Raw genomic sequence first — 22,075 nt, 5'->3', positions numbered from 1 at the left:
CATGGCAAATAGATGGGGAAACAGTGGAAACAGTGGCTGACTTTATTTTGGGGGGCTCCAAAATCACTGCAGATGGTGACTGCAGCCATGAAATTCAAAGACACTTACTCCTTGGAAGGGAAGTTATGACCAACCTAGACAGCATATTAAAAAGCAGAGACATTACTTTGACCACAAAGGTCCAACTAGTCAAGGCTATGGTTTTTCCCAGTGATCATGTATGCACGTGAGAGTTGGACTATAAAGAAAGCTGAGCACCAAAGAATTGATGCTTTTGAACTGTGGTGTTGGAGAAGACTCTTGAGAGTCCCTTGGACTGCAGGGAGATCCAACCAGTCCATCCTCAAGGAGATCAGTCCTGGGTGTTCATTGGAAGGACTGATGTTGAAGCTGAAACTCCAGTTCTTTGGCCACCTGATGCGAAGAGCTGACTCATTTGAAAAGACCCTGATGCTGGGAAAGATTGACGGCAGGAGGAGAAAGGGACAACAGAGGATGAAATGGTTGGATGGCACCACCCAACTCAATGGACATGGGTTGGGGTGAACTCTGGGGGTGGTGATAGACAGGGAGGCTGGGCATGCTGCGGTTCATGGGGTCACAAAGAGTCGGACATGACTGAGCGACTGAAGTGAAGTGAACTGAACTGAACTGAAAATGGATCAGTTTTACCAACTCCTGTGTAGCATTCACTTCCATTCCTCCCATTCTCTGTGTCCCAGTGTGCTATGTGTGCGGCCAAGATTTAGCTCTGGATAAATTAGGAATTCATGTGGTTTGGCCCCATGTCATCTTTGAATGTCAGTAACTGAAACCCTCTCCAGGAAAGTTCCATTTGTCACGTGTAGTCAGATGCAACTTAAGTCTACTGCTAACCCCACCAGGCCAGTGTGATGTGATGTGTGGTTTGTTTGTTTGTTTGTTTTTTAATTCTAGCAGTGAGCATGGAAAATATTTGTGGGTTTTTGGTCCTGCTCTTTATTCTGTGACTACGCCACATGCTGGGTTTTTTTTTTTTTTTTTTTTTGGATGGTTGGTTTAATTTGGGCATGCTTGAATTCTCAGAATATGTTTATATGGCTGTCAAGCACAGTGATTCAGGGGAGTATGAGAAGTCAGATAGTAGCAGAAGTGACTCTATCAGTGATGAGAAGCAGAGGTCCGAGAATGAGCCAGAAGGTGCTGAAGACAAAGAGGGGGCTCAGATGGGCAAAAAGCCATCTGCTGTCAATAGAAAAGCCCAAACTGCTGAAGCCAGTGGAGATGGAAGAGGAGCTGAAAGCATGTCACCAGCCAGTGAGAAAGTGGACCCAAGATCAGTCTAGGAGAAGACGAGCCCCCAGCTTGAGAAGGACTTTTCAGACAATGCAAAACCCTTGCCTCATCCCACAAAGGATAAGCTGAAGGGAAAGAATTGACGGAATCCTCAACAGTACATTTGGACCTGGACTCCAACACAAAGAGCGGACTTGACATAAATTTAGGAAAAGACCATTCTGCATAGGAGGGTCAAAAACCTAGGAAGGAAGCCAAAGAACTGTCTCCCAAGCAGGAGGATGAGTGGCTGTACCAGTTTCTAGTTTCTTGATTTGGTTTTAGAATGTCATCTTGCCATTTGTAGTATCACGTGTCATGTCACTTTCTGACATCATGAAGTGTGGCACAACAAAGCTTGGATTAGCTCCTGGTCACCTAGCTAGTTACTGAGCAGGAGAAGGAATTAAGCTGTGCCTGCCCACCTTTTACCTTGTTGATACCCAAAGTGATTGATTTTGAGCACAGGGAAAGAAGTCTCTTAGAAAGTAATAGTTGCTTCTAGCAGTCAAGTCATTTTGAACCTAAGCAGTTTCTTTTCCAATATGCCTAAAGTGTTTGTCAATGTGAAGACATTGGACAGGGCTGAAACTGATAAAAGTGTTCGATTCAAAGACCTTGATGAGTTTATTCCCCCTTACCTCCCCTCACGCTGCCCATGCATCTCAAAATACATTTTCTTACTAGAATATAAGACCTTTTGGGTCGGTGGCACCAGGCTGCTGAGTTCCTTAGGCCTCTAGACATCCAAGGGGCAGTGTATGATGTGCACCTGAGCCCGTACTCTGTCATATTTGCATTTAAGTGACATAGGCTTGAGGTGTCTCAACCTTGGCGCTATTGACTTTTTATGCTGGATAATTCTTTGTCCTGGGTATTGAAGGATGTTTATAAAGACCAGTATCCCTGGCCTCTACCAACTGGATGTCAGCAGCATCTACCCAGTGGCAGCCTTCAAAAGTGTCTTGACAAAGCTAAATCTCCCCTAGTTGTGAACTTCTGCCTGAGTCTTAGTAGTTCCCCCTTTGCTGCTATTAGGGACTGAACCAGCAGTGGCTGCTTTCAAACCTGCCACACCCCAGGCATGTTGGCAGACCCCCCAGTGGAATGTAGGAGTGATTTGAAGGATATTCAGCCCATTGACGAAACAGTCAGCGAATTTCTCAGCTGGCTTGGCAAGTGGGTGATGATATGCCCAAGAAAGATAAGCATTAATTAAGGGCCCAGCAGAGACATGGCCTAAGGACAAATCGGAGATTGTAGCCTTAAAACCTCTTGGACTTTCTGAGCTACATAGAGGAATAGCCAGGTTTAATTATGTGGCTCAGTGGTAAAGGATCCACCTGCCGATGCAAGACACAAGAATTTGATCCTTGGATTGGGAAGATCTCCTGTTGAATGAAATGGCAACCTACTCCTGTAGTCTTGCCTGGAGAATTCCATGGACAGAGGAGTCTGGTGGGCTATATAGTCCATGGGGTCACAAAAGAGTTGGACACAACTTAGTGACTAAACAGACAACACACACAGCTTCTGACAGGAGCTATCTTCTCAGTTCTGTGTCCCCTGGGGTTTACTTAGTCTGGCTGCTTAAAGCAGGAGAGGGGGATGGATTTTGAGCATTTTTCCTCTGCGTTTGTATCATTGTGAACTGTTGCAGAACCTCAGTTCCTGCAGTTAATTGAAAGAGGATGGAATATCTCAGTGACACAGGGCAGGAAGAGAGAGAGGCAGTTGAGTCAGTCAGGAAGGAGGGATCACCACCCCATCCCTTAAAATTGTGAATGGCATCTGAAACACGCAATTCTGTGTGGGTTGTGGTTTGAGGGACCACTCCTGATGCTGTAGAAAGCAACAGGAGTAGCATTTATTCCATGAAGTTTGTGGAATTGTTGGGTCCCAGATGGCAGTGTTCCTATGAATGACACATTTATACTATCCCGCTCTTTCTGAAATAGATCTTTTGTTTGGTTGTGGGTTTTATCACCCCTTCCAGAAAGAATCTGTGATATACTGATAAAATGGAAATGATGACAGTGAGAAAGCTGAAAATAGAATAGTGAGAGATCTGGGGGAAAGTTTGTATACAAAAATAACTATTTCAACCTTCAGAATTAGCAAAGTCAGGCTTCAGTTTTGGCTCCGAGTTTCCTGGCAGTCGAAATGAAAAGGGAAAAACATATGAGTGCTTTAAAAGAACTCGTGTTTCCCCCCTAAATGGAAAAGCATTCCAGTTGATAACATGAAGCTGAGCTTTTCTCACTGGTATCTGAAGGAAGTTTCTCTAGGATCCTCTGAGTGTGTGGGGCTTTCGCAGAGGCTGAAATCCAGAGCCACCTGAGGGTGATTTCGGTCTTGAAGAATCGACTTCACGTCAGACTGCAGTGGAGCATCTTTTCAAAGGTGTGGTTTCACTCATGAGTTTATTAAGTGATGGGTATTTTGGAGAGTGCTTGGTGACCTCCAGCTGATGTTCAGTTACGAGTGCAGCTTATACACAGAATCTGAATCCTCAAACAGAAAGCTGTTTTTTCTAGCTAGAGATCCCAGAGTAGAGGCTAAGGGAACTCACTTCCGGACCTTGGCTACACTTAACCTGTGTCACATCAGTCATTTCCAGCCTTCTCTTAAAAAGTCCTTTTTTAATGTACAAGACAGTAACCTCAGTCGGATATAAGTAGGCTAGTTGGGTGGGGTCGCTTTTGGAGTGTTGACCTGTAAGAAAGTCACTTCTTTTTGAGACTGCAGGTGATTATATCCTTCCAAATTTTTAGGACAAATGAAATTTCCCATGGCCTTTACTCCCCCTTGCCCCAAGTAAACCATCAGTATCCTTTAGAAATTAGAATGTTGTCGTGTCTAAATTAAAAGCCCCCAAGAGTGTGTCAAGCCTGGAATGTTTTCAGATTGCATACTTCTGTTCTTGTTGTTGTTGTTTGTTTGTCTGTTTGATTTAATTTGGAAAAGAGCTCCGGTGGGACTCTATCAGAGCAGCAACAAGCTACAAAGCCAGCTATCTGCTCTTGCAAGATGAGAGAGAGAAAGGACCTTTTTGTGGTTGTCCTTTGCCCAAGGAGGTATCAGACTAGCTAATCAACAAGAAAAGTACACTTTTTAATCACATGTCAGAAAAGTGAGGCACTAAAGTTGCTTTTTCAGGTGAGAAGCCTTGCCTGTGGCATCTCTGCCTTTTAGAAAGGCCAAGCTCAAAGCCACTTCTGCCCCCTCAAGGGGAAGGGGCAGTGGCTGTGACCGATATCTGGAAGGTTGTCCTAGGCAAGGATAGGGGTGTCCTCACTCTAGGTAGAGATCTTCTCCCAGCCCCACCCTGTGTTCTTGCCCAGGACTTTGGCTGAATTCTTCCCCAGAGGAGCAAGAGGGCCAGACAGTTGTGTAACCGCCAAGACAGCCCCACCCCCAGGAAGAAAAGTCAGCCTGTCAGCACTCTTTCCCTTTCACATTCCTTGGTTTTCCCAGACCGACAGTTAACTGAAAATTTCCCCTAGAATAATCAAGAACTCCTGTCTTTTCTGGGTGATAGAAATCTAAAAATGATAGGCATGGAGTCATGCAGCAGAAGCATGCTGGGCCCCTACAAAAGGTGTTGTCATTAAGGGCTTCCTTGGTGGCTCAGATAGTAAAGAATCTGCGTGCAATCCTGGGGGCCCAGATTTCTTTCGCTGGGTCGGGAAGATCCCCTGGGGAAGCAAATGGCAACCCACTCCAGCATTCTTGCCTGGGAAATCCCATGGACAGAGGAGCCTGGCGGGCTACAGTCTATGAGGTTGCAAAAGAGTTGGACACGACTGAGCGACTTCACTTTCAGTCCTTATTAAAAAGAGTTAGATGTCCAGGCACGTTGTTTGAGATCAAGGATGCTGACTGGCACCAGTGTTTTTTTGTGTGAACCCGAGGGGGTCCTCTCTGGGGGTGCATGTTCATCTCTCCTGTGCCTGGGGCCCCTGCAGTCACAGCTGACTCCCTTCCCCTCACAGATGAAAACTCATGTGGTCACCCCTTCTCCGCTGTTCAGTGCTTCTGGCTCTAACCTGCCTTCCGGCCAGCCCTTCTCACTGCCTGTCCTCACGCACCAAAATTCTGTCTATTCCTGGGCATGTCTTGGCTAAAACTGTTCTCCTCCAAATTTTCCCTGCTGCCTGTTGAAATCCTGCCCTCCACCCTCATAACTCAGTTCCTCCCAGTAGATACACTCCGAACGGCAGCGTTTTTCAAACTCTAGTCACTTGTATTCATTATTTTTGTCATTCCCAAGACCTGCTTGTACAATTACTGCCTTAATATATTTTTTATCTGGAGCAGCAGCTCTTAAATTGAACTCAATTTTGGACGTAAACTTGACTACAAGGCAGTAGGTAAACAGTATTTTGTGCTCTACATAAAAGATGCACTATGGATAACTGCAGTCAAAATAAAAGCAGGGCTTCTAAATTCTCCATAAATACCATTATCCTGGCGATGAGTCTGCCCTTGGTGTGGAGTTCCCTTGAGCGTTAGGTGTCAAGGTACCGAGACCACACTGAGACTATTCTGAAAGGAATTAGAAGAGATGGAAGAAAATACTCTTTTTTTTTTTTTTTTCTGGGTGATTCATTGTTGTTCAGTGCTTTGGCCTTTGGGAGGCTGTCTGATTCCTTGGGATATGTGCTCTGTAGGTGTCCTGGCCAAGGAAAGGGTTCCTGTTAATGTCCAGATGGACTTTGGCTAAGTCTTTCTCAAAGTGCTGACTGAACTCTAACTTTGTAAAACAAGGTACTTGCAATGATTCTGTTCATCCACTGGGTCATGGACTAGCAGGTGGGCAACTCCAGGCCAGGGGCTGGGTCATGTTGACCTCAGTCCCCCAGAGGCCTTGGCAAGTATCTCAAATGTGAGCAAGCACCTAACCCAAGGAGACTGATGTTTTAAGCTAGAATATGCTGCAGAAGTGGCCTAAGCATATAAAGTGAGAATGTGCTAATTCACGGGGAGGTCCTTGGCATGGTAGCCTGGGATGGTCACCTAGAACTCACTGGCCTAGAGACCCTGCAGGTCAGCCTGAGTCCCGTCTACTTTCTGTTTCGTTTTTTCATGTGTTGGCTTCCATTGTAGGTAAAGCTCCACCATCCACAACAGCAGGCAGCCAGTCTCCGCCGGAAATGCCGGTCCTCACCTGCTCATCCTCCCAAACTCGCACGGCTGGTGTCATGGCCCCCACCAGCACCACCTGCACGGTCACGGCCCGACCGCTGCTGCTGCCGCAGCCTCCGCCACCACTACCACCAGCACCACGGGTAACCCGGTGAAAAAGCAGAGGCCGATTTTACCAAAGGAGACTGCCCCAGCCGTGCAGCAGCTTCTGTGGAACTCATCAAGTAAGTTTCAAACGTCCTCCCAAAAGTGGCACATGCAGAAGATGCAGCGCCAGCAGCAGCAGCAAAGCCAGCAACAGCAGCCTCAGTCTTCCCAGGGGACGAGATATCAGAAGAGACAGGCTGTGAAAGGTACCGTGCCTCCCCGCTCTGCTGTCCATGGCACCCGCTCCTTTTTTGCCGCATGGACTGGGGAAAAATAGTCCTTGTTTTATTTATTTAGTTACCCTTGGTTGCCTGGCCACTGTATTCTGGAGGTCTGATACATTCCATTTGGCATTATTCTGAAAAATTATTTTGCAGCTTGTTTTTGTACTTTTCTTTTTCATTTTTCATTTTATAAACGCTATACACAGGTCTTCTTAGAAGGGGGTGAAATGGATGCCTGAATGCACAAACATCTACTGTATTTTTTGACTTTCTATTTCATTCTTCACCCTTTCTCAGAGGTATTGTTAACCATAAGATGTTTTTCTAATTCATGTATGCATATATATTTATGTATGTGTATATACACATTGGACTGCAAGGGGATACAACCAGTCCATTCTAAAAAAGAACAGTCCTGGGTGTTCATTGGAAAGCCTGATGCTAAAGCTGAAGCTCCAATACTTTGGCCACCTCATGCAAAGAGTTGACTCACTGGAAAATACTCTGATGCTGGCAGGGATTGGGGGCGGGAGGAGAAGGGGACAACAGAGAATGAGGTGGCTGGATGGCATCACCGACTTGATGGACCTGAGTTTGAGTGAATTCCAGGAGTTGGTGATGGACAGGAGGCCTGGCGTGCTGTGATTCATGGGGTCGCAAAGAGTCAGACACGACTGAGCGACTGAACTGAACTGAAGTATAATGATCCTTCCAGGGGAACTTGGGAGTTGGCAAGAAGGAACTCATTGATGGTATGGTTCCTAATTCCCAGATTGTCCTGTTAAAGATAAATAAAACTGGCCTTTAGATGAAGTAGTTAGGATAGATTTTAATCTGCTGTTTACTGTTGCCATAGGGCAAAATGTCCAGCATGAACTGAAGTCAACTCCAGTGTGTACACAGGGCACTGGAGTTTTAAAGGGAGCATTTGGGAATAGGGAGTGGGAATCATGGGGACTCTATAGAGTCAGAAAATGAAAGTTTTACAAAAAGTGGGAAGAGGGTGTTGGTCCATGTGAAATATCTGGGTTTGCTAACTCTGTTCCCTCTTAAAGGTAGGCTTCTGCCCTCCCATAGAGACTGGGCAGTGGGCCCTATCGTTAGGTGTTGACTGGATCAAGCAGGCCATTCTATTGGCAGCCTTGAGTTTTCTTCAGTTCACTTCAGTTGCTCAGTCGTATCCGACTCTTTGCAACCCCATGAATCACAGCACGCCAGGCCTCCCTGTCCAGCACCAACACCCGGAGTTCATTCAAACTCATGTCCATCGAGTCGGTGATGCCATCCAGCCATCTCATTCTCTGTCGTCCCCGTCTCCTCCCGCCCGCAATCCTTCCCAGCATCGGAGTCTTTTCCAGTGAGTCAACTTGTCGCATGAGGTGGCCAAAGTGTTGCAGTTTCAGCTTTAGAATCAGTCCTTCCAATGGACACCCTGGATTGATCTCCTTTAGAATGGACTGGTTGGATCTCCTTGCAGTACAAGGAACAGGGTCTTCTCCAGTACCACAGTTCAAAAGCATCAATTCTTCGGCGATCAGCTTTCTTCACAGTCCAAGTCTCACATCCATACATGACCACAGGAAAAACCATAGCCTTGACTAGACGGACCTTGGTTGGCAAAGTAATGTCTCTGCTTTTTAATATACTATCTGGTTTGGTTATAACTTTCCTTCCAAGGAGTAAGCGTCTTTTAATTTCCTGGCTGCAGTCAGCATCCGCAGTGATTTTGGAGTCCCAAAAAATAAAGTCTGACACTGTTTCCACTGATTCCCCATCTATTTCCCATGAAGTGATGGGACCAGATGCCATGATGATTGCTTTCTGAATGTTGAGTTTCAAGCCAACCTTTTCACTCTCCTCTTTCACTTTCATGAAGAGGCTTTTGAGTTCCTCTTCACTTTCTGCCATAAGGGTGATGTCATCTGAATATCTGAGGATATTGATATTTCTCCCAGCAATCTTGATTCCAGCTTGTGCTTCCTCCAGCCCAGCGTTCCTCATGATGTACTCTACATATAAGTTAAATAAGCAGGGTGACAGTATACAACATTATACTGTATACTCCTTTTCCTATTTGGAACCAGTCTGTTGTTCCATGTCCAGTTCTGACTGTTGCTTCTTGACCTGCATACAGGTTTCTCAAGAGGCAGGTCAGGTGGTCTGGTATTCCCGTCTCTTTCAGAAGTTTCCACAGTTTATTGTGATCCACACAGTCAAAGGCTTTGGCATAGTCAATGAAGCAGAAATAGATGTTTTACTGGAAATCTCTTGCTTTCTCCATGATCCAGCGGATGTTGGCAAGTTGATCTCTGGTGCCTCTGCCTTTTCTAAAACATCTGGGAGTTCACGGTTCACATATTGCTGAAGCCTGGCTTGGAGAATTTTGAGCATGACTTTACTAGCATGTGAGATAAGTCCAATTGTGCAGTAGTTTGAGCATTCTTTGGCCTTGCCTTTCTTTGGGATTGGAATGAAGACTGACCTTTTCCGGTCCTGTGGCCACTGCTGAGTTTTCCAAATTTGCTGGCATGTTGAGTGCAGCACTTTCACAGCATCATCTTTCAAGTTTTGAAATAGCTCAATTGGAATTCCATCACCTCCACTAGCTTTGTTCGTAGTGATGCTTTCTAAGGCCCGCTTGACTTCACATTCCAAGATGTCTGGCTCTAGGTCAGTGATCACGTTATCGTGATTATCGTGAGTTTTCTTAGGTGGGGACTTTAAAGGGGTGGGGTTCATCCTAGGGATGCAGCCTTGAGCTGTTGGAAACTGTGTTACTCCTTAAAGACCCAGGTGTAGGCCTTGCTGAGAAAGGACTCCATGGAGCCTTGCTCAAGTTTGGCCAATGGGAGAATCTTTGTCCCTTGAAAGCAGAGAAACTCAAAGAGTGTGGATTGGGCCCTGCTCCCACCACATCTTCGAGCGGGGACCGCCTTCCCCAGGCAGTGGGGTGACCAAGAACTTTTGCTTTCCCTGCTGTCCAGCAGAAAGTGATCACACAGAACCCATCCACCTCCACCATCACCCCGGTGACCAGCACCTTGTTGTCTCCCCTGGTCACCAGCTCAGGTTCCACAAGCACCCTTGCATCCTCCGTCAGGGCAGCCCATCACCACCGCTTCAGCTGATGACGATGCAGAGACCACCAAGTACACTAGCCACGTGAGTGCCAGTTGCGTGATAGGGGAGGACCAGCCTTGGATATTTGCAGGAATTAAAGGGGACCAGGAAGTGGTGGAGTCCCTCCTCAACTCGCCTGTCCTCTTGGCATGTTCCTTGTTAGGGATGTGGTGGGCAGGCTTGCCTGCTGTGTGTTCACTTGTGGGCACACTCTCCATTTAGGTTCTGTCTTCTGTCTTTTAAAATTTATTATATTGAAGTATAGGTGGTGTACAATGTTCTGTTAATTTCTACTCTATAAGAAAATGATTCAGTTATATTCACATATACTTTTTCACATCCCTTTCCATTATGGTTTATCTCAGGATATTGATTGTAGTTCCCTGTGCTATCAGGAGGACCTTATTGTTTATTCTATGTGTAATAGTTTGCATCTGCTAATCCCAGATTCCCAATGTATCCCATCCACCACCCCAGCCCTCCTCTCTACTTCTCTCTTAATTTGCCAAGTGCTTTTATGCTCACTGTTGAATTTGGGCAAGTAAGTTTCAGAAAAACATCTATTTCTGCTTCATTGACTATGCCAAAGCCTTTGACTGTGTGGATCACAATAAACTGTGGAAAATTCTGAAAGAGATGGGAATCCCAGACCACCTGACCTGCCTCTTGAGAAACCTGTATGCAGGTCAGGAAGCAACAGTTAGAACCGGTCATGGAACAACAGACTGGTTCCAAATAGGAAAAGGAGTGCGTCAAGGTTGTATATTGTCACCTTGCTTATTTAACTTATATGCAGAGTACATCATGAGGAACGCTGGGCTGGAAGAAGCACAAGCTGGAATCAAGATTGCTGGGAGAAATATCAATAACCTCAGATATGCAGATGACACTACCCTTATGGCAGAAAGTGAAGAGGAACTCAAAAGCCTCTTGATGAAAGTGAAAGAGGAGAGTGAAAAGGTTGGCTTGAAGCTCAACATTCAGAAAACAAAGATCATGGCATCTGGTCCCATCACTTCATGGGAAATAGATGGAAAAACAGTGGAAACAGTGTCAGACTTTGTTTTTTTGGGCTCCAAAATCACTGCAGATGCTGATTGCAGCCATGAAATTAAAAGACGCTTGCTCCTTGGAAGGAAAGTTATGACCAACCTTGATAGTATATTAAAAAGCAGAGACATTACTTTGCCGACCAAGGTCCGTCTAGTCAAGGCAATGGTTTTTCCCGTGGTCATGTATGGATGTGAGAGTTGGACTGTGAAGAAAGCTGATCGCCGAAGAATCGATGCTTTTGAACTGTGGTGTTGGAGAAGACTCTTGAGAGTCCCTTATACTGCAAGGAGATCCAACCAGTCCATTCTAAAGGAGATCAATCCTGGATGTTCATTGGAGGGACTGATGCTAAAGCTGAAACTCCAATACTTTGGCCACCTCATGAGACGAGTTGACTCACTGGAAAAGACTCTGATGCTGGGAAAGGTTGGGGGCGGGAGGAGAAGGGGACGACGGAGAATGAGATGGCTGGATGGCATCACCGACTCTGTGGACATGAGTTTGAGTGTACTCCGGGAGTTGGTGATGGACAGGGAGGCCTGGCGTGCTGTGATTCATGGGGTCGCGGAGAGTCGGACACGACTGAGCGACTGAACTGAACTGAACTGAACTGAAACCTTGCAGATATCCTTGCTGTCGGATGAGAGCGCTCTCGAGTGATGTTCAGGTTCATGTCTTTGGAACCCAGGGAGTGAAAATCACCACCAGAATTGCAGCTCTCTGGGGAGTCCCTTCTGCTCCCTGCTGGTGCCTTGAACAGCAATTGATACATAGTTATGTTCTATGTATACATAGAATGAAAGCAGGTTGCTGCCTAACTTCTCACTGGGCTTCTTATTAATAATATATTTTCTTTAAGTGTGAACATTTTTTAAAGTCTTTACTGAATTTGTTGTAATATTGCTTTATTGTCCTTCTTTTAAAACCTTTTGGTGTTTTGACTACAAGTCATGTGGAACCTTATCTCCCTGACTAGGGAATCAAACCTGTACTGCCGCCAACATTGGAAGGCAAAGTCTTAACCACTGGTCTTCCAGGGATGTCCTCACACGCATTTTATAGATGAGCATACTGAGATCTGGCCAGGTCACACAGCTTGTCCAGGGTTGCGTAATCCGTGAATGTCTAATTGGCATTTGAATGGTAACAGCCAGCATCTAGAATATCCTCTTGACCTGGCTTTGAGCTGACTTGTGAATTCACACCAGGCCTGCTGACCACAGCTGTCCGGTGTCTACAAACTGATTGTTGTTACATGTGGCTTTTTAAAGCAACCAACCCCGCTTAAGAGTCAGTGTGGCTAAAGAGATAAAATCCAAGTCTTGGGGTTACGTCTCTTATTTAGTATTTCTGTCCCCCCGTTTTGAACACAACAAGAATTTTTATCAAATCCCTGAGTTTCAGAACAAGAAGTGTTCAACTATTAGGTGTAGTGGCAGCCTCAAGGTTTTTTACTTACCTGTTCATCACCTTGAACTAGGATTGACTTCATATTTTTATTTCTAGTGACTTAACAGAAATAAAATTAAGTCTAAACTCACCAGATCCTATTCTTCAAGGCTTGAAGCCTAAGTCCATCTTCATTCTGTTAAAAACCAGTGATTAGCATGCAAGTGTTAAAGAATTAATACAAGCTTTCCTGGTGGCTTGTCGGTAAAGAATCCTCCAGCCACTGCAGGAGATATGGGGTCCGTCCCTCATTGGGGAAGATCCCTCATGCCCTGGAACAAGTAAACCCACGCACCACAACTACTGAGCCTGTGCTCTAGAGCTTGGGAACTGCAACTACTGAAGCCTGTGACTAGAGCCCATGCTCTACAACAAGGGAAACCACCACACTGAGAAGCCCGTAAACTGCAACTAGAGAGTAACCCCAATTCACTGCAACTAGATGAAACCTTGCAAAGCAGCAAAGACCCAGCACAGCCAAAAATAAATGCATAAATAAAATTTATTAAAGAATTAATGGTACCACTTGGAGCCTTTCTTCCTAACAAGAGCTGCTGTAGAATGACAAGAGAATTGAAAGAGGGTAATTTTTAAAATTAACTGATTTAAGATGTCCGGTATTGCCCAAATGGCTTTCATTTTTTAATTGCTTATCTGTTTGGCTGACCCAGGTCTTTAGTTGTTGTGTGCAAATTCTTAGTTCACACGTGGGATCTAGTTCTCTGACCAGGAATCAAATCCAGGCCCTCTGCATTGGAGGTGCAGAATCTTAGCCACTGGACCATGAGGGGAGTCCCCCCAGATGGCTTCTTGTTTGCTTGCCATTGGTTGGACTTCTTGTATCGCCTCCCATTGATTTGGTCCAAGTCATCTATTGACAGATGAGAAAACTGAGGCTGCCACGCAGCTCTGGCTAGTGTTCACGCCAAGCCAGTGTTCTCCTCTCCTGTAGCCATTTTTATTCCATCTCCTATAGCCCTCCGCTTTACTTGTGGAACAAAATTGAGGAATGAGCTTTTGGATAGGCATTTTCATCGCTGTTAGGAAAATGAATACAGAGACATAGTTTTGGACCTGGGCAACTTGCTTGTGTCTGAGGTGACCCAGAGTTGTGTGTTTTGGCAGAAGGGCTCTTTTTTATTAATGTTGAGTTCTTTGCTGCATTTGGAAGTGAGAATGAAGGTCAGATCAAAAATCCATGATTTCTTTAAAATGAAATGTAACTATGGCATTAGTAAAGTATTGACTTTCATCCACTTTCTAGAGTTTTCTCATTTTGTTTGAATATTTTAAATGGGCCTGAGCAGGGAGATCCCTGCAGTATGACGGACCGTAAAGCACAAAGTGTTTTTGCTGGCAGCCTCCCCCTGTGGTCTCTGCAACAAAGGGTAGGAGCAACATTTCAACAGATACTTTCTTTATTCATTTTCTGCCTATTTTGGGGGTTCTTTGGAGGTTACTGTTTTGGGGGTTGGCAGCAACTTTGCGATTACATGTTTATGAGAATTAATTCCTTTGTGAAAATAAGAAAACAGGTATTTCTTTATGAACTCCTCAGCAGGTTGTGAACCACGGTCTCCTCTTTTTCTCCCTTAATCCTTGTGCACACCCTACAAGGGGGCACTGTTATTATTCTTGCTTTATGAATGGGGCTCAGAGAGAACTGTGGATGATAAGATACAATTGCAGGAACAAACTCGGGCATCAGATACAAGGGTGCCCCTTATCCTATTTTCTTGCTGAATTGGAGCAAACTGCATAGCACAGCGATGTCTTGGCAGTGGCTGGGCCAGATCTGAGACCTGGTTTGTTCTCCCATCCCCTTCTGTCCCTCCTGTGATGTGGGAGGGGGTGGCAGGTATGTGCCCATTTAGGTCACCGGAGAGCATTGATTAGAGTTCCCTGTGCTGGACAGTAGGTTCTCATAAGTTATCTCTTGTATACATAGTAGTGTATATGTACAGTATGTGCATATGTCAGTCGCAGTCTCCCAAGCTGAATCTCCCCAATCCCCATTCCCCTACTTTGGTAGCCGTAACTTTGTTCGCTACATCTGTGACTCTGTTTCTGTGACTCTCATCTCTGCCATCTTTTTGGATTCCACATATAAGCGACATTGGACAATATGGTTTCTCTTCCTATCTTACTTCACTCTGTTTGACAGTCTCTAGGTTCACCCACGGAGAAAGCAATGGCACCCCACTCCAGTACTCTTGCCTGGAAAATTCCATGGGCGGAGGAGCCTGGTAGGCTGCAGTCCATGGGGTCTCAAAGAGTCAGACACGACCGAACGACTTCAGTTTCACTTTTCACTTTCATGCATTGAGAAGGAAATGGCAACCCACTCCATTGTTCTTGCCTAGAGAATCCCAGGGACGGAGGTGCCTGGTGGGCTGCTGTCTATGGTGGGGCACAGAGTCAGACATGACTGAAGCGGCATAGCAGCAGCAGCAGATTCACCCACATCTCTGCACACGGCACTGTTTCATGCCTTGTAATGGGTGAGCAATACGTTGTTGCATATATGTACATCTTCTATATACATTCCTCTGTCAATTTACATTTTTGGTTTTGTCCCTGCCCTGGTTATTGTAAATAGTGCTACAGTGAACACTGGGGTGCGTGCATCCCTTTGAATTATGGTTTTCTCCAGATACAGGCCTAGGAGTAGGATTGCTGGGTCACATGGTAGCTTATTTTCAGTTTTTAAGAAGCATCCATATAGTTCTCCTTAGTGGCTATACCAGTTTACATTCGCACCAACTACTTAGGAGGGTTCCCTTTTCTTCATACTGTTTCCAGCGTTTATAGTTTCAGATTTTTTGATGACGGCCATTCTGATTGGTGTCAGGTTGACTCCTCACGGTAGTTTTGATTTGCATTTGTCTAATAATTAGTTTCGTTAAGCACCTTTTCATGTGTTTGTGGGCCATCTGTATGTCTTCTTTGGAGAAATGTCTATTGAGACCTCCGCCCGCCCCCGCCCATTTTTTGATTGGGTTATTTGGTTTTTGTTTGTTGTTGTTGTTTGTTTTTATATATTGAGCTTCAGTTCAGTTCAGTTCAGTTCAGCTCAGTCGCTCAGTCGTGTCTGACTCTCCGCGACCCCATGAATCACAGCACGCCAGGCCTCCCTGTCCATCATCAAATCCCGGAGTTCACTCAAACTCATGTCCACAGAGTCGGTGATGCCATCCAGCCATCTCACTCTCGGTCGTCCCCTTCTCCTCCCGCCCCCAACCTTTCCCAGCATCAGGGTCTCTTCCAGTGAGTCAACTCGTCGCATGAGGTGGCCAAAGTATTGCAGCTTCAGCTTTAGCATCAGTCCTTCCAATGAACACCCAGGATCGATCTCCCTTAGAATGGACTGGTTGGATCTCCTGGCGGTACAAGGGACTCTCAAGAGTCGTCTCCACACCACAGTTCAAAAGCATCAATTCTTCGGCGATCAGTTTTCTTCACAGTCCAACTCTCACATCCATACATGACCACAGGAAAAACCATAGCCTTGACAAGACGGACCTTGGTTGGCAAAGTAATGTCTCTGCTTTTCAATATATTATCAAGGTTGGTCATAATTTTCTTCCAAGGAGTAAGCGTCTTTTAATTTCCTGGCTGCAATCAGCATCTGCAGTGATTTTGGAGCCCAAAAAAATAAAGTCTGACACTGTTTCCACTGTCTTTCCATCTATTTCCCATGAAGTGATGGGACCAGATGCCATGATCCTTGTTTTCTGAATGGTGAGCTTCAAGCCAACCTTTTCACTTTCCTCTTTCACTTTCAACAAGAGGCTTTTGAGTTCCTCTTCACTTTCTGACATGAGGGTAGTGTCATCTGCATATCTGAGGTTATTGATATTTCTCCCAGCAATCTTGATTCCAGCTTGTGCTTCTTCCAGCCAGGCGTTCCTCATGATGTACTCTGTATATAAGTTAAATAAGCAAGGTGACAATATACAGCCTTGACGCACTCCTTTTCCTATTTGGAACCAGTCTATTGTTCCATGTACAGTTCTGACTGTTGCTTCCTGAGCTGCATACAGGTTTCTCAAGAGGCAGGTCAGGTGGTCTGGGATTCCCATCTCTTTCAGAATGTTCCACAGTTTATTGTGATCCACACAGTCAAAGGCTTTGGCATAGTCAATGAAGCAGAAATAGATTTTTTTCTTGAACTCTCTTGCTTTCTCCATGATCCAGCGGATGTTGGCAATTTGATCTCTGGTGATTCTGCCTTTTCTAAAACCTGCTTGAACATCTGGGAGTTCACGGTTCACATATTGCTGAAGCCTGGCTTGGAGAATTTTGAGCATGACTTTACTCGCGTTTGAGATGAGTGCAATTGTGCGGTAGTTTGAGCATTCTTTGGCATTGCCTTTCTTTGGGATTAGAATGAAGACTGACCTTTTCCAGTCCTGTGGCCACTGCTGAGTTTTCCACATTTGCTGGCATATTGAGTGCAGCACTTTCACAGCATCATCTTTCAAGTTTTGACATAGCTCAATTGGAATTCCATCACCTCCACTAGCTTGGTTCGTAGTGATGCTTTCTAAGGCCCACTTGACTTCACATTCCAAGATGTCTGGCTCTAGGTCAGTTATCACGTTATCGTGACTATCTTGGTCGTGAAGATATTTTCTGTACAGTTCTTCTGTGTATTCTTGCCACCTCTTCTTAATATCTTCTGCTTCTGTTAGGTCCATACCATTTCTGTCCTTTATCGAGCCCATCTTTGCATGAAATGTTCCCTTGGAATCTCTAATTTTCTTCAAGACATCTCTTGTTTTTCCTATTCTGTTATTTTCCTCTATTTCTTTGCATTGATCACTGAGGAAGGCTCTCTTATCTCTCTTTGCTATTCTTTGGAACTCTGCATTCAGATGCTTATATCTTACCTTTTCTCCTTTGCTTTTCGCTTCACTTCTTTTCACAGCTATTTGTAAGGCTTCCTCAGACAGCCATTTTGCTTTTTTGCATTTCTTTTCCATGGGGATGATCTTGGTCCCTGTCTCCTGTACAATGTCACGAACGTCCGTCCAGAGTTCATCAGGCACTCTATCTATCAGATCTAGTCCCTTAAATCTATTTCTCACTTCCACTGTATAATCATAAGGGATTTGATTTAGGTCATATCTGAATGGTCTAGTGGTTTTCCCTACTTTCTTCAATTTAAGTCTGAATTTGGCAATAAGGAGTTCATGATCTGAGCCACAGTCAGCTCTTGGTCTTGTTTTTGCTAACTGTATACAGCTTCTCCATCTTTGGCTGCAAAGAATATAATCAATCTGATTTCGGTGTTGACCATCTGGTGATGTCCATGAGCTTATAATTCCTTTTGGAGATTAATTCCTTGTGAGTTGTTTCATTTGCAAATTTTTCTCCCATTGTGAAGGTTGTCTTTTTGTTTTGTTTATGGTTTTCTTTGCTGTATACAGAAAGATTTAGATATATGTCACCTAGCAAAAGCCTCAGGGAAGTTGATAACACGAATTGTTTATCTCTCAGATGATGGATGCAATAAAATGCATGATGATGGAATTATATAACAATCGTAAGTGTTCTAAGAACACTACTGGTAGCACAATAGCTGAAGTCAGAGATGACACTTGTCATTCTTGTTTTGTGGTTGTTTTGAGTGTTTCACTTTTTTTTTTTTTAAGTTTTTAAATATTGGAGTAAAATTGCTTTACCATGTTGTGTTAGTTTCCGCTGTACAACAGTGTCAACCAGCTGTATGTAAATATGTGTCTCCTCTCTCTTAAGCTTCCTTCCCATTCTTCATTCCCTGTTTGCTAAGGGTGTTTTCTCTGGGCTGCTGTGGAGGCCCCTGAAGAAGTTCTCCGGAGACCGCTGTCAGGTTCTGGCTCCAGTTACCAGGCTCACTCTGCCTTGATGGTGGTAGTTGAGGGTATTTCTTCACTTGGGTAGGAAACTGCTGCTGTGGAGACACACCCTGCCCTGTGTGATCACCTCACTTCTTTTTTTTTATTTTAACAGTTAGAAGATAACAATGTTTATTTAATCTAATTTCTCTCTCAGCCTTTCTTTTTTTTTTTCCTTTCTTTTTTATTTATTTATTTATTTATTTTTTTTTTTAGAGGCTAATTACAATATTATATTTGTTTTGCCATACATTGACATGAATCCACCCCGGGTGTTCATGTGCTCTCTCTTGAACTTCTAATCAAACGGCTGAAGCCAGAGCCTGAGTGGTTGACCCACTGGCGAAACCAAGAAACCAGTTATTTGGGTCCCATGTAAAACTGGCTGCTTTGTCATCTCCTGAAGTTTGGACTTTTTTATTCGAGTGCTCTTGGTGTTCAAGAGGTAGTATCCCAAGCTTCCTGAATTTAGGTGATTACATAGAGAAAAGAGTGGTTAAAAGATTGAAATGTCCAGTTCTGAAGCGACCCCCTTATTTTTTTTCAAAGCCTCGTTGAATTTTCTTCCTAGGATAATATCAGTGCAAGCCAGTTTCAAATGGGTCTCTAGGGGAAATGACAAGTCGCAGGACTTGTTGAGAGCACTGAACGCCGTGATGGAGAAGTGAGGGGAACCCCAAGTGGAACCATTGATGTGAGAAGACAGTCAGAGTGAGGCTGGCACCCAGAAAAAAGAGGGGAACGTCTCCAGGAAGATGTTCTGAGGGGCCTTAACCGACGAACCGTGTGCTTCAGCTTTTTTTTTTTTTTTTTTGGCCACACTGAGCAGCATATGGTATCCTAGTGCCCTGACCAGCGACTGAACCTGTGTCCTCTGCATTGGGAGCATGGAGGCTTAACCACTGGACCTCCAGGGAAGTCCCAAGAGAGTCCCAAGTGTGAATGCAAATATTTCAGGGAGGTACCGACAGAAATCAATGAATCTCTTTAGATATTTTTGCTATGTGACCATCTTCATGATTATGCGGAGATGTCAAACAACAAGGCCAAGTGCTGTTTTTAGAAAAACCTCCTCTCCCTCACCCTGACCTGTCGCCATGCTTCATTCTTTTTGTTTATTTAATTGATGTGGAGTTACCTGAAACCTTGCAACTATCACGTGTCAGAATATTCCAGATTTTAACGAGGTAAAGTGTAACTCCCTTCCACAATTAGATACAACATTTCTTCATTAATACAGTACAGTTGTTCCTGTTGTGTTTGATAAATGAGGATTTCTCAGCCTTGAAGCTACTGACATTGGTGTCATATGTTTTGCTGTGGTGACAGCTGTCCTGTCCGTCTGGGATGTTGAGCCGAATTCCTGGTCTTCTACCCTCTGAATGTGAGAAACAACCCAAAATGTCTCCAGGCACTGTTGTGTCATTGACAAAGGAAGGGGGCAAAAATCATACCTGTTTATAGCCATGGTGATGATTGAACACTGTCAGCACACTTTCATCACTTCAGCTTGGATTTATATTTTCTTCTTTCCAAATGAATTTGGCCCCAAATATACACTTCCTCCCCTTCACCCAAAATACCCTATGGTTTCCAGAATGGTTAGGCTTTGGGATGCCAGGTGAGTGATTATGGCCCACACCCAAAACTTCAGGTCAGAGATAAAATAAAGCTGCTTTTAGGATGTTTTACTTTTATTTTTTGGGCCAAAATCCTGCTCAAAACTTTTACATACAGTATGGGAGAAAGTGAAGAAGAACTGGAAAGTGAAAAGGTTGGCTTAAAGCTCAACATTCAGAAAACTAAGATCATGGCATCCGGTCCCATCAGTTCATGGCAAATAGAAGGGGAAACAGTGGCTAACTTTTTGGGTAGGCTTAAAATCACTGCGGATGCTGATTGCAGCCATGAAATTAAAAGACTCTTACTCCTGGGAGTAAGGAAAGTGATGACCAATCTAGACAGCGTATTAAAAAACAGAGACATTATTTTGCCAACAAAGGTCCATCTAGCCAAGGCTATGGTTTTTCCAGTGGTCATGTATGGATGTGAGAGTTGGACTGTAAAGAAAGCTGAGCAGCGAAGAATTGATGCTTTTGAACTCTCGTGTTAGGGAAGACTCTTGAGAGTCCCTTGGACTGCAAGGCGAGCCAACCAATCCATCCTAAAGGTCATCAGGAGAGGTGGCCCTAAGATAGCAGGGGAATAGGATGGGGAGATCACTTTCTCCCCCAGAAATTCATTTTCAAAACAACAACAACAAAACATTTAAACGCTGAGCAAATTCCACAAAACAACCTCTGAATGCTGGCAGAGGACATCAGGACCGAGTAAAGTAGCCCATTGTGTTCGAAAGGAGGTAGGACAAAATATAAAAGATAAAAAGAGAGAAAAAAGAGGTAGGGATGGAGATCCATCCCGGGAAGGGAGTCTTAAAAGAGGAGAAATTTCCAAACACCAGGAAACACTCTCACTAGAGGGTGTGTGGGGAGTTTTGGAATCTCAGAGGGCAGCATAAATAGGAGAAAAAATAAATAAATAAAACCTACAGATTGTGCCGTGCCTAACGGCAACTCCTGGCACACGCAGCCACCACCAGCAAATGGGGGCTGAACAGGGATGCGCGGGCTGTATTGCTTAGGGTAAGGATCAGGCCTGAATGCCCTGAGGGCAATCTGATGGAACTAACATGAGATAGCCACCCAAACTGTGGGATAGCCAGAGAGAGAGAGGGAAAAAAACAAAACAAGACAAAACAGAGAATTATCCCGTGAAAGCCCTAACCTCAGTCTCTGCCAGGCCTTCACACAGAACAAAGGACTGAGTGAATGCCAGAGGAGAGCTAGCAGGCTTCAGACCAGCCCATCCCCTGTCAGAAGACAGGCAGGCAGGGGTCATCCAGAGCCAGAAAGGGGAAATCTTGACCCCAGAGAGGCATCCTGTACCAAACTGCAAATAGGTTCCGTTGCTAACCAAGACTTCTTGGGATTCTGGACGGTTGACATCTGCTGGGAGGGTTGCGGCCAGAGATCAGCTCCCCAGAAGAGACACAGTGCACACCTGAGAGGGATGTGCCCACAGCAACCCAGAAACCCAAGCAGCTCGGATGGGGGAGGCGATAAGACACACACACACACACACAGAGATGGGGGAGGTGATAAGACACACACACACACCTGTGGGAGACTGTGCTCACCAAGAACCTGGTCGCCACAGTTGCTGGGACCTGGGAAGGGCCCAACCTAGTCTGAACCTTTGTGGAGTACCTGAGAACCTGAACCTGAGCAGGTTAGACCTGGGAAGTGCACGCAACCCAGGGCCCGCCCCAGACAGTTCCTGGCAGAGCAACCTAGAGACTAAAAAGGGTAGACCGTGAAAGCACACATACCATGAGCACAAACCCAGTGCGGCTGAAACACTGCGAGCACTCCCCACACACACCAGTGATACTTGTTTGCAGTGTTACTCCCTCCCCACAGCAGGACTGAACAAATGAACCTAAAAAAGTGACCACTTTTGCCCCTTTGTGTCAGGGTGGATGTTAGACACTGAAGAGACCAGCAAAGAGAAGCTACAATAAACAAGGAACTACTTTCGAAGTGGCAGGTGCAACAGATCAAAACCCTGCAGTTAGCACCGACTACGTGGGAAGGGGCCTATAGATCTTGAGAATTATAAGACGGATCAAGGAACTATCTGAAACTGAACAGACCCCACACTGTCTGCAACAGCTCCAGAGAA

At 44.9% G+C, this 22,075-nt stretch overlaps 1 pseudogene; it reads left to right on the top strand.

Annotated features, from left to right (window-relative positions):
* LOC148773179 (MYND-type zinc finger-containing chromatin reader ZMYND8-like) overlaps positions 1 to 22,075 on the top strand; it is a 54,383-nt pseudogene that overhangs the window by 10,656 nt on the left and 21,652 nt on the right.

This window comes from Moschus berezovskii, chromosome Y, assembly GCF_049115385.1.
Source record: "Moschus berezovskii isolate FMDL1 chromosome Y, NW_MosBer_1.0, whole genome shotgun sequence".
Taxonomy (NCBI): Eukaryota; Metazoa; Chordata; class Mammalia; order Artiodactyla; family Moschidae; genus Moschus; species Moschus berezovskii.
The sequence above is the reverse complement of the archived record's forward strand: the minus strand, read 5'-3'. Positions and strand labels throughout refer to the sequence as shown.